The sequence below is a fragment of the Henckelia pumila genome, chromosome 3 (genome assembly GCF_033568475.1).
Source record: "Henckelia pumila isolate YLH828 chromosome 3, ASM3356847v2, whole genome shotgun sequence".
NCBI lineage: Eukaryota > Viridiplantae > Streptophyta > Magnoliopsida > Lamiales > Gesneriaceae > Henckelia > Henckelia pumila.
The window spans coordinates 203,839,109-203,852,095 of NC_133122.1; the positions used below are offsets into that span (position 1 = coordinate 203,839,109).

The 12,987-nt window shown below is 37.8% G+C and overlaps 1 long non-coding RNA gene across 1 annotated transcript; it reads right to left on the bottom strand.

The window, feature by feature from the left end:
- Positions 1 to 546: 546 nt before the first annotated feature.
- Positions 547 to 11,554, bottom strand: LOC140886152 (uncharacterized). Its single transcript, XR_012151446.1, has 3 exons — positions 11,128 to 11,554; positions 10,202 to 10,260; positions 547 to 640 (listed from the first exon to the last, which is right to left on the bottom strand). It is a non-coding gene; the product is annotated as an uncharacterized lncRNA (long non-coding RNA).
- Between the last annotated feature and the right edge of the window lie 1,433 nt (positions 11,555 to 12,987).

Consider the following 12,987-nt stretch of genomic DNA (forward strand, 5'->3'; position numbering starts at 1 on the left):
CTCCAATCTCGACAAGTGGTCAGCAACTTGATTTTCACTACCCTTCTTATCTTTGATCTCAAAATCAAACTCTTGTAAAGTAGAATCCACCTTATCAAGCGTGGCTTGACATCCTTCTTGGCAAATAAGTAGCGAATCGCTGCATGGTCAGTATAAACAACTACTTTAGTACCAATTAAATATGGACGAAATTTATCAAACGCAAAAACTACTGCAAGCATCTCCTTTTCTGTAGTAGTGTAATTTTGCTGGGCAGCATCCATGGTGCGACTTTCATAATAGATAGCTCGAAACATCTTATCTCTCCTCTGGCCCAATACAGGCCCCATTGTATAGTCACTAGCATCGCGCATCAGCTCAAAGGGCTCCTTCCAATCCGGCACAATCATGATGGGTGTTGTGATCAACGCCGTCTTGATCTTTTCGAAGGCCTGCAAACAATCATCATCAAATATGAATATAGAATTTTTTTCAAACAAATTACACAGGGGTTTAGTAATTTTAGAAAAATCCTTGATGAATCGCCGATAAAACCCCACATGGACTAAGAAACTTTTGATGCCCTTGATAAACTTAGGAGGTAGAAGTTTCTCAATGGCAACCACTTTGGCTCGATCCACCTCTAAACCATTTGATGACACTTTATGGCCAAGGACAATGCCCTCTTGAACCATAAAGTTATTGGAACATGCGTTCTCGGATCACACAAATGTGATACCCGGAGCAGCGGAAGTTTAAAAATTTTTTATTTTTCGATATGGAACGATTCCTTATCGTGGGTATCAAATCCTAACGATTAAAATCTTGCAAGTAAAAATATAAATACACAATTAAATATTTTTACCTATTCAAGCAAAGGCTTGATTATGGACTCCAACAGAATTTAATCTGCTCTTCTTGTAAATCCCGGGAACCGATGACTATCACGATCAACCTTCGGAATTAAGTCCACGAACAGAAAACTTAAACCCTCTGATTAATTGCACTAGAAATCAATCAGATGTTTATCGATGAGATTAAACAGATTTGATATATCAATTTAGAATGTAATTTTTCACAAAAATCACAGACTGAATTATCTCAAAAAGGAGTAGAGGATTTCGAAAATCCCCTTAGAATATTTAGTGTGTAATTCAAAAATTGCAAGAATAATTGTTACTGATTTTCGAACACTACACATGTATTAGTAGATAATTTCTAGACTAGATTAAGTTATAATTGTATTAGAACTCTAACTTCTTAGGGCCCACAATCCATAACTTAAGCACAACAAGCCAAGCCTGTTATTATAAAAATTAATATAAAATTCATCATGACTCCGATTGATAAACTGATTTCACCGATGTGCACAGAAACTATTTCTGCATCTTTTAAAGTCAAGATAATTTTTCTGAATCCGAATTCAGTGATTTCCAAAAATGCCCATCCATATGTCATTTTAGGAAATTCCACTCCCTTTAGTTAAGAAGTCCAACTTCTCTTTCATTAAATTTAACTCTTTAAATTTAACTATCTCAACGGGATTTAGTAATCCATTACTTGTGTGACCCTCAATAGTTCAGGGATACAACTAGCCATAGGCTCACAACTCCTTGTGACTCGGAACAACGATTTCTGACTTGCCCAATGAATCATGGTAAGAGCATCTAGCAACATCGCCCCATGATTCCCTAGGTATCACTGATAGTGCCTGCAAGAACCAGTAGATTTTGGTTAGCGTACAGTACGGTCCCTTCATTCATATATCCCGATCGAATCAACAACCATTGGTGCATCGAGAGTCGTTCGAGATTCGATAACTATGCATTACATCTTGGAGATCAAATAATGGTATCGCATGTGTTACTAAAAAAACCGAGTAACCTAAAACACATCATGTAATCTGGCCAGAGATTCGTCACACTAATATCTCCTCAGATCGCATAGGATATCCACACTCGCAAGTATGTGGTGAATCCTTGACAACAAAGCATCGAATCCTATATTTGTCGTAACTGTACCCAATCCCGACACCTGATGACCCCAATAGAGTTGGTAAACGAGTCAAAGTACAGTACTAGCATATAGAGTCTCAATGATGTTTCAAGTAGTAAGGACTAATGGTGTACAACCAAAACCGCGGACTTTATCCACTCGATAAGTGATAACCACTTGGAAAGTCCGAATAGGGTAGTTCGATCATTCATCATATGAATATCCATTTGCATGCTTTGAATATCTCCATGTCCATTACCAATGAAACATGGTACTTGGCATCACAAATGCTAGTCTCAATCTCGAGCGATCCTTATCCTTATTAGCGGACGGCTCAATTGACTAGGAACTGTTTAGAATATACAGTGACTATAAGATGTGTTTCATAATAGTGATCTCTCTTTATTCACTATCTCATCTTACTTACACTATAGTATATTCAAGGTCTTTAACAAAACAAAAATAGTATATCACAATATAACAATATGAAGAAAGACAAAGATTATGCCATTAATGAATGTAAATTATATTAAACAAAGATTGTTTATACATAGAGTCACAAAAGCCCTTAGCCATAAGTTGGCTAACCGGGCACCAACTCTTTCAATCTCTCACTTGCCCTAAAGCCAACTAGTCACACTATGCAATCCCATTGCTTCGCGATGTTTGTCAAACAATGGTCCTGGCAAGGGCTTAGTAAGTGGATCAGCGATATTGTCTGTAGAGGCCACTCTCTCGACAGTGATGTCTCCTCTTTCTACAATCTCCCGGATGATGTGGTATTTCCTCAGTACGTGTTTGGATCTTTGATGAGACCTTGGTTTCTTTGCCTGAGCAATGACACCAGTGTTGTCGCAGTACACCGGAACTGGACCAACAGCTTCAGGAATTACGCCCAACTCTTGGACGAAATTCCTCATCCAAACGGCCTCTTTAGCAGCAGCTGATGCTGCAATGTATTCTGCCTCAGTGGTGGAATCCGCTGTGGTTTCTTGCTTGGAACTCTTCGAAGAGACAGCATCGCCATTGAGCATGAATACAAATCCAAAGGTTGACTTCGAGTCATCCACGTCGCTTTGGAAGCTAGAGTCAGTATAGCCTTCCAATTTCAATTCTCTTCCTCCATAAACCATGAACATATTCCTAGTCCTTCTCAAGTACTTAAGAATATCCTTCACGGCTTTCCAATGCATTTGACCGGGGTTAGCCTGATATCTGCTCGTGACACTCAGAGCAAAGGCTACATCCGGTCTGGTAGATACCATCCCATACATAATACTACCTATGGCTGACGCATATGGTATGTGTGTCATTTTCTCTATCTCTTCATCAGTCTTGGGACACATAGACTTGGATAGAGAAACTCCATGACACATAGGTAGATGTCCTATCTTGGACTCATCCATAGAAAACTTTTTCAATATGGTGTCGATGTAGGTTGCTTGAGTGAGTCCTATCATTCTCTTAGATCTATCTCTATATATTTGTATCCCTAGAATATAGGATGCCTCACCCAAATCCTTCATCGAGAATCTACCTGATAACCATATCTTTGTTGACTAAAACATCCCTACGTCATTCCCAATGAGTAGGATGTCATCAACATAAAGCACTAAGAACGTCACCGCATCCTTAACTACTTTCATGTACACGCACGGTTCCTCCGGGTTTTTGATGAAACCAAAGTCCTTTATTGTTTCATCAAATTTTTGGTTCCAACTTCTTGATGCTTGTTTGAGACCATAAATTGATCTCTGAAGCTTGCATATCTTATGCTCGCTTCCCATGGATGTGAATCCCTCGGGCTGCATCATATAGATTTCTTCCTTAATGTTTCCATTAAGAAATGCAGTCTTCACATCCATTTGTCATATCTCATAGTCATACCATGCTGCTATGGCAATAAGGATTCTTATGGACTTGAACATTGCGACTGGTGAAAAAGGTTTCATCATAGTCAACTCCTTGTCTTTGAGTATAACCTTTTGCTACCAATCGTGCCTTGTAGGTAAGTACCTTACCATCAGGCCCAAGTTTTCTCTTGTAGATCCATTTACACCCTATTGGAACAATTCCATCGGGAGGATCTACTAAAGACCAAACTTGGTTTGTATGTATCGAGTCTATTTCCGACTGCAAAGCTTCAAGCCATAAATTAGAATCCGCATCAGAAATTGCTTCCTTGAAGTTTCTTGGATCACATCCAATGTCGGGTTCACTTTGATCCCCTTCAAGAAGAAGACCATATCGAATAGGAGGTCTAGAAGTCCTCTCGGATCTCCTAGATATAGGCGTGTCAATCAATTGTTCCTGAGGTATAGGATCATTATTTTGTATATCGGGTTCTTCTTGAATTTCTTCGAGTTCCATCATCTTGCCTTTCTTATATAATAAGAACTCCTTCTCCATGAAGGTGGCATTCCTTGAAACAAACACTTTTGTTTCAGTAGGATGATAGAAATAATATCCGATTGAATTCTTCGGATATCCTACAAAATAACATAAGGTGGATCGACTATTCAACTTATCTCTCACTGTCTGCTTCACGTAAGCAGGACATCCCCAAATCCTTAAGTACTAATACTTAGGTGCTTTGCCATTCCATAACTCGTATGGAGTTTTATCTACTGCTTTAGTGTGGACATTATTCAACAACAATACCGCCGTTTCAAGTGCATATCCCCAAAACGAAGGTGGGAGCTCAGTGAAGCTCATCATAGATCGAACCATGTCCAACAAAGTTCGATTGCGATGCTCCGTGACACCATTCAGCTGAGGTGTCATAGGAGGAGTCCACTGAGAGAGAATCCCATTCTCTTTTAGATAGTTCAAAAACTCGGTACTTAAGTATTCTCCACCTCGATCCGATCGAAGTGCTTTAATACTTCTACCTTGTTTGTTTTCTACTTCAGCCTTGAATTTTTTGAACTTTTCAAATGATTCAGACTTATATTTTATTAAATATAAATACCCATACCTCGAATAATCATCAGTAAAGGTAATGAAGTAGGTGTGACCAAATTTAGTACCAATACTAAATGGTCCACAAACATCTGTATGGATCAAATCCAATAGATTTTGACTACGCTCAGGCTTCCCTTTGAAAGGAGATTTAGTCATTTTTCCTTTTAGGCAGGACTCACAAGTAGGTAGAGAGTTAATATCAGACATATCAAACATGCCCTCTCCCACTAGCTTGTTCATCCTCCTTGAGGAAATATGACCTAGCCTAGCATGCCAAAGGTTTGCCGGGTTTTGACTATCATTTTTTCTTTTATTTGTTGTTATCGGTTTATCAACATAATTAATTGGAACGTCTTTTAATTTTAAGTTATATAGATCATTTTCAAGTTGTCCATTTCTAATCAAACATTCATTCTTGTAAATATTGCAAATCCCATTTACAAAATTACAAGAAAAACCATCTCTATCAAGTATAGAAACAGAAATAATGTTTTAACTAAATCTGGCACAAATAAAACATCTCTCAAAAATAACTTAAAATTATTCTGCAAAACTAAATAAACGTCTCCCACTGCTTTGGCTTCAACTCTGGAACCATTTCCGAGCCTCAGCTGGGTCTCACCCATTCTAAGCTTACGACTTCTTGTCATCACTTGCAAATCATTGCAAATGTGAGATCCACATCCAGTATCCAATGCCCAAGAAGTAGTATTAAGTGAAACATTTATTTCAATGTAAAACATATCCTTTGCAGTTCGCAACTGCTCAAGGTATTCCTTGCAGTTACGTTTCCAATGACCGGGTTTCTTGCAGTGATGGCAAACATCTCCAGATATGTTCACGTGTTCACGTTTGAAGCTTTTGTCTTGGCCTTCTATTGTGGTACAATTTTCTTGGGTGGGGCAGAACGTTTCTTACCCTTTTCACTTGGCCCCTTCTTGGAGTAAGAAGAGGAGCCAACCAAGAGTACCGGTTTATCCTTCTTTAATGTGGCCTCATAAGACACAAGCATATTGACTATCTCTTCAAGGGTGGCCTCTATCTTGTTCATATTGAAGTTCACCACAAATCCGTCAAACGACGAAGGAAGTGAAAGAAGTAATAAGTCCGCGTTTAGCTCATGCTCCAATGTCAAATCGAGTGTTACCAACTTTTCAATGGGCCCAATCATGTGTACCCCATGCTCACGGACCAAAGTCCCATCTCGCATGCGGCATGTCATAAGCTCTTTGATGGTGGCATACCTCTCCGACCTTGACTGAGCTCCAAAAAGTTCCTTGAGGTGCATGTGTATGTCAGCAGCATTCACGGAATCCTCAAATCGCCTCTGGAGTTCATCAGACATTGAAGCTTGCATATAGCATTTAGCCTTGATATCATGGTCCCACCATTGATCAAGTTTTGTCAATTCTTCCAGACTTATATTAGCCGGTGCTTCCTTTGGAGGATTCTTTTCTAACATGTAGAAAATTTTCTCCGAGTTTAGAACAATCTTTAATTTACGGAACCATTCCGTATAGTTTGCGCCAGTCAATTTGTTTTGTTCGAGAATTGAGTATAGTGGATTTCGTGAATTCATTGTAATAAAATACTGAAAAGAAACAAAAAATAAGGGCCCAATAATATGACGCCGTTTATTGTGACATGTCAAGATAACCCATCAATATTAAGTTGTGATGGACGGTCGCCATGTGGATCCCCCAATAATATGAGCCAATCCCATGGGAGTTCCACCCAACTTACAACATGTGTCGATCCAATGTACAGCTTTCCGACGAACGGCCCCCCCCAATAATATGAGCCAGACCTTATCCGCGGGTAGCATCTCATACATTGATCGTTGATGGAAGGTAGGAACATTTAAACAATATTTAAATTCCCTTTTATAAATCTTGATATCAATTTTAAATCATATTTAAAATGATGGATTTTAATTTTTTTTTTAAAATTTGTCTCATCATGCAATTTATGTATGCTTGCGGGATTCATACAATTTAGTCTAAACATGCATACATCAATAATATCATATATTATTTAAGGATGATCGATCACATTATCTATTCGACCCGTGGTTGCCAATCACGAGTCTAAGTCCAATCCTAGGTGATATGCAAGTATGCAATGCAATCCTATTACATTGAGCTTCCATTTACATTTCTTCGGTCTTTATCGTATGCTGGACTCACCATTGTCTTCAAATATTTATCTCCCACTAAGTCTAACAAATTTACAATAAATTTCGATGACAAGTAGAGGATACATATTTAATGGGTGGGAACGGGCCATAAACCCAGCCCCCTTTTTATTACAAATGACAATTCAAATTGGGCTATAAACCAAGCCCATTAATAAACCCAACAACAATAAAACCAAATGTAAATTACCTAGCATACACCTAAAACATTGGTCATGGCAATCGATCATTCTTTTATCCAATAATTAATTCAATAATTAAAACATTGGATAACATGCAATGTCATCATAATTAAAAGATAAAATCATATTTTATCTAATACATACATAAGATCATATCTTATCATCAATTGTACCAAAATAATTAATTTTATAAAATCTAATTTAACGGATAAAATTTATAAATTTTCCAAAAATTCAAATTTATCCAAAAATCAATTTTAAAAATTTCGGACTCGAACAATTCGATCCGATGCCTCGTGGACCAATCAAAAACAATTTTCGATCGGACCAAAAACTAAAATTCCAAAATATTAAAATTTTAATTAAAAATATTTTTCCCGGGCTACCTGGGACAATCCCGGGCAGCCCGCGCCCCAAAATGGGCCCGGGCTGGGCAGCCCGTCGGTGCACCTTGGGCAGCGACGGTCGCTACCCTGGGCAGCGATCAAATCGCTGCCCATGGGCAGCACACGTTCGTTGCCCCGGGCAGCGACGATCGCTGCCCGATGTGCCCATCAAATTTTAATTTAAAATTTTGTTTTTGTTTCAAAACCCGAGGCCAAAAATTTTGTACAATCGATTAATTTAATCGTTTGATCTGAGCAACCTGTCTCTGATACCACTATTGGAAAACGTGTTCAGATCAATTAAGAATTGATACCCGGTGCAGCGGAAGTTTAAAATTTTTTATTTTTTCGATGTGGAACAATTCCATATCATGGGTATCAAAACTTTACGATTAAATTATGTTGCAAGTAAAATAATAATAATCACAATTAATAATATTTTACCTCTTCAACATAATTTAATCGTAAAGTTTTGATACCCATGATATGGAATTGTTCCATATCAAAAAAATAAAAAATTTTAAACTTCCGCTGCACCGGGTATCAATTCTTAATTGATCTGAACACGTTTTTCAACAGTGATATCAGAGACAGGTTGCTCAGATCAAACGATTATTGGAACATGCGTTCTCTGATCACACGGATGTGATACCCGGAGCAGCGGAAGTTTAAAAATTTTTTTTTTTGGATATGGAACGATTCCATATCGTGGGTATCAAATCCTAACGATTAAAATCTTGCAAGTAAAAATATAAATACACAATTAAATATTTTTACCTATTCAAGCAAAGGCTTGATTATGGACTCCAACAGAATTTAATCTGCTCTTCTTGTAAATCCCGGGAACCGATAACTATCACGATCAACCTCCGGAATTAAGTCCACGAACAGAAAACTTAAACCCTCTGATTGATTGCACTAGAAATTAATCAGATGTTTATCGATGAGATTAAACAGATTTGATCTGTCAATTCAGAATGTAATTTTTCACAAAAATCACATACTGAATTATCTCAAAAAGGAGTAGAGGATTTCGAAAATCCCCTTAGAATATTTAGTGTGTAATTCAAAAATTGCAAGAATAATTGTTACTAATTTTCGAACACTACACATGTATTTATAGATAATTTCTAGACTAGATTAAGTTATAATTGCATTAGGACTCTAACTCTTTAGGGCCCATAATCCATAACTTAAGCCCAACAAGCCAAGCCTGTTATTATAGAAATTAATATAAAATTCATCATGACTCCAATTGATAAACTGATTTCACCAATGTGCACAGAAACCATTTCTGCATCTTTTAAAGTTAAGATAATTTTTTTGAATCCGAATTCAGTGATTTCCAAAAATGCCCATCCATATGTCATTTTAGGAAATTCCACTCCCTTTAGTTAAGAAGTCCAACTTCTCTTTCATTAAATTTAACTCTTTAAATTTAATTATCTCAACGGGATTTAGTAATCCATTACTTGTGTGACCCTCAATGGTTCAGGGATACAGCTAGCCGTAGGCTCACAACTCCTTGTGACTCGGAACAACGATTTCCGACTTGCCCAACGAATCATGGTAAGAGCGTCTAGCAACATCGCCCCATGATTCCCTAGGTATCACTGATAGTGCTTGCAAGAACTAGTAGATTTTGGTTAGCGTACAGTACGGTCCCTTCATCCATATATCCCGATCGAATCAACAACCATTGGTGCATCGGGAGTCATTCGAGATTCGATAACTATGCATTACATCTTGGAGATCAAATAGTGATATCGCATGTGTTACTAGGAAAACCGAGTAACCTAAAACACATCATGTACTCTGGCCAGAGATTCGTCACACTAATATCTCCTCAGATCGCATAGGATATCCACACTCGCAAGTATGTGGTGAATCCTTGACAACAAAGCATCGACTCCTATATGTGTCGTAACTATCCCCAATCCCAACACCTGATGACCCCAATAGAGTCGGTAAACGAGTCAAAGTATAGTACTAGCATATAGAGTCTCAATGATGTTTCAAGTAGTAAGGACTAATGGTGTACAACCAAATCGCGGACTTTATCCACTCGATAAGTGATAACCACTTGGAAAGTCCGAATAGGGTAGTTCGATCATTCATCATATGAATATCCATTTGCATGCTTTGAACATCTCCATGTCCATTACCAATGAAACATGGTACTTGGCATCACAAATGCTAGTCTCAATCTTGAGCGATCCTTATCCTTATTAGCGGACGGCTCAATTGACTAGGAACTGTTTAGAATATACAGTGACTATAAGATGTGTTTCATAATAGTGATCTCTCTTTATTCACTATCTCATCTTACTTACACTATAGTATATTCAAGGTCTTTATCAAAACAACAATAGTATATCACAATATAACAATATGAAGAAAGACAAAGATTATGCCATTAATGAATGTAAATTATATTAAACAAAGATTGTTTATACATAGAGTCACAAAAGCCCTTAGCCACAAGTTGGCTAACCGGGCACCCACTCTTTCAAAAGTGACATTTTTCCCAGTTAAGAACAAGATTCTTTTCTTGACATCTCTGCAACACAAGGGAAAGGTTATGCAAAAAGTGATCAAAAGATGACCCAAAAACTGAAATATCATCCATGAATATTTCCATCACATCCTCCACAATATCCGCAAAAATAGCCATTATACACCGCTGGAAATTCGTCGGTGCATTACACAAGCCAAAAGGCATTCTCCTGAAAGAAAACATGGCATAGGAACACATAAAAGTAGTCTTCTCCCGATCCTCCGGTGCAATAGCAATTTGATTATATCCTGAATAACCATCTAAGAAACAGTAATAGAAATAACCAGCAAATCTATCAAGCATTTGATCAATGAAAGGAAGTGGAAAATGATCTTTACGAGTAGCTTTGTTCAACTTCCTATAATCTATACAGACTTGCCAGCCAGTTACTGTACGTGTGGAGATTAATTCATTATTTTCATTTTTAACCACCGTAATCCCACCTTTCTTAGGCATCACTTGAACAGGAGACACCCAACTACTATCAGAAATAGCTTAAATCACACCTGCATTTAACAATTTTAAAACTTCTTTCTTAACAACTTCTTTCATTGCGGGATTCAGCCGCCTCTGATGATCAACATAAGGAGTATAAGATTATTCAATCAAAATTTTATGCATGAAAATTGTTGGACTAATACCCTTAATGTTACAAATTGACCATCCTAAGGAAGTTTTGAAATTTCTCAAGACTCTCAACAACTTATCATTTTCTACAGCAGACAGGTGAGCAGAAATAATAACAGGGCATGTAGAATTCTCACCAAGGAATGCATAACATAAATGTGCAAGAAGTTCCTTAAGATCATGAGTTTCAACGGATACCTCGGGTGCATTATGTTCCAATGTTTCAGATTCCTTAGTACTCACCACTTTTTCTTTCAGAGATCCATCGAGGAATGCTTCTTGTTCATGTAACTTCCAATCTTCTTCATTATCGATTGCCATATCCGCCACCAAACGTATTTCTAGTGGATCAGTATTCCTACACATGAAAAAGAATTATGAGAACCAATAACTTCAGTACTTTTACATGTACTTACCTCGTTTGGGCCCCTTATGGTGTGATAAATGTTGAAAATCACGGCTTCACCACCAACGCGAAGTGTGAGCTCTTCCTTATGGACGTTGATTAATGCTCTTACAGTAGCTAGAAAGGGTCTCCCAAAAATCAAAGGAGTCTCTTCATCTTTGTCCATGTCCAATATCACGAAGTCTGCTGGAAATATGAACTTGTCGATCTTAACCAAAACATCATCTACAGTACCCTGTGGGTATGTTATACTTCGATCTGCAAGCTGTAGCGTGATGGTGGTCACTCTGACCTCTCCAAGCTCCAAAGTCCTGTAGACAGAAAAATACATCAAATTTATACTTGCTCCTAAATCACATAAAGCTCGATTTACTTTAGAACCAACAATAAAAGAAGGGATAGTAAAACTGTAATGCCCCGTTGTTATCTTAAATGAGTTTATTTGAGTTAATTGGAGATTGCAGAGTTCAAGAGCCGACTTGATTTTGATCAGGGTCCTTTTTGCAAATTTTGGAAATTTCAGGGACTAAAACGCAAATTTTGAGTTTAATATATTATCTACACTTGGGAAAAAGAAATGATTGGTCTCCTTCCTTGCTTCTTCTTCCCCTTCACGCCTAAACTCCATTAGAGGCGCTCCAAATTTTCTCCAAGCCTTGAAATTTCATTCCGAGCTCGATCTGGCCGTTGAAAATTATTTCTGAAGGCAGATTAGTGATCACTGCAGTGAGAGCTCCGTTATACCGTAAGTATTTCTCTGATCGGATATGTTTTGTTTTTCGGAGGTTGTTAGAATCGATTTAGATTCTATTATGTTGTTCTTGGCGGAGTTCTGATCGTTTATTATCTGTCGGTTTTGAAATAGAGCGACGTTCGGAATTGTTATGATTTTTGGAAACCATTTTCGAAAATGTGGGTTTTGAGATTTGTTGGGATTGCCTTGTTATTGTTGTATTAGCAATGAATTGAGTTGATATCGGTAATGAACTGCTGTCTGCATTTCCGTTTTGTTCAATTTTTAGCCGTTATGCCGTCGATTTGAGTTTTGGGATTTCGAACCGTTTTTGAGTTGTTGAACTTGTCTTGTAAGTTGATCATGGTTATTGATCTTTGATTTGTATCTGAACAGATTCGTTTGGAGATTGTCAAGCCCAGGGTTAACAGCATTTGTTCGTTTCAAAGATTTGGACGAAGAACGGTATAGAGAATTACCTTGAGCCTTGTTGTTGTTTAGATTGGTTAGACTTTGATACAATCTTTTGTTGTAGCTTCCCAGAAGTTGGAACTACTGCCTTGAAAGGTAAAAGCAGTCATCGATAGCGGGATAGCATACTCGGGACAGTTCGTTCTTGAGTTTCCCTTAAAAGCACATACTTGCATCTACACTTGTTCTAGCATGAGGAACTTGTGTCTTGTTTGCTTGAGCTTTTATTATATGGCTATGTTTTATGTTCTGTTATGCATTCATCTTGAGCCAACTTTGATTTCAGCGGGCAGAATAGCCCTTTTTATTTAGACGTTTGGGAACTATAATTGAGTGGCCTAGGTCATAGTCGTTTTGCCTAGTGTTAGCATACTCATTATAGTTGCTCAAAGTCTAGAAGAGTGGGATACATGGCACCACCTCGATTGGGAGAGTCAGTGAGTCATTACGTGATCTCATCCTCGGGATCCCAAAAGCACAACAACAATCCCTC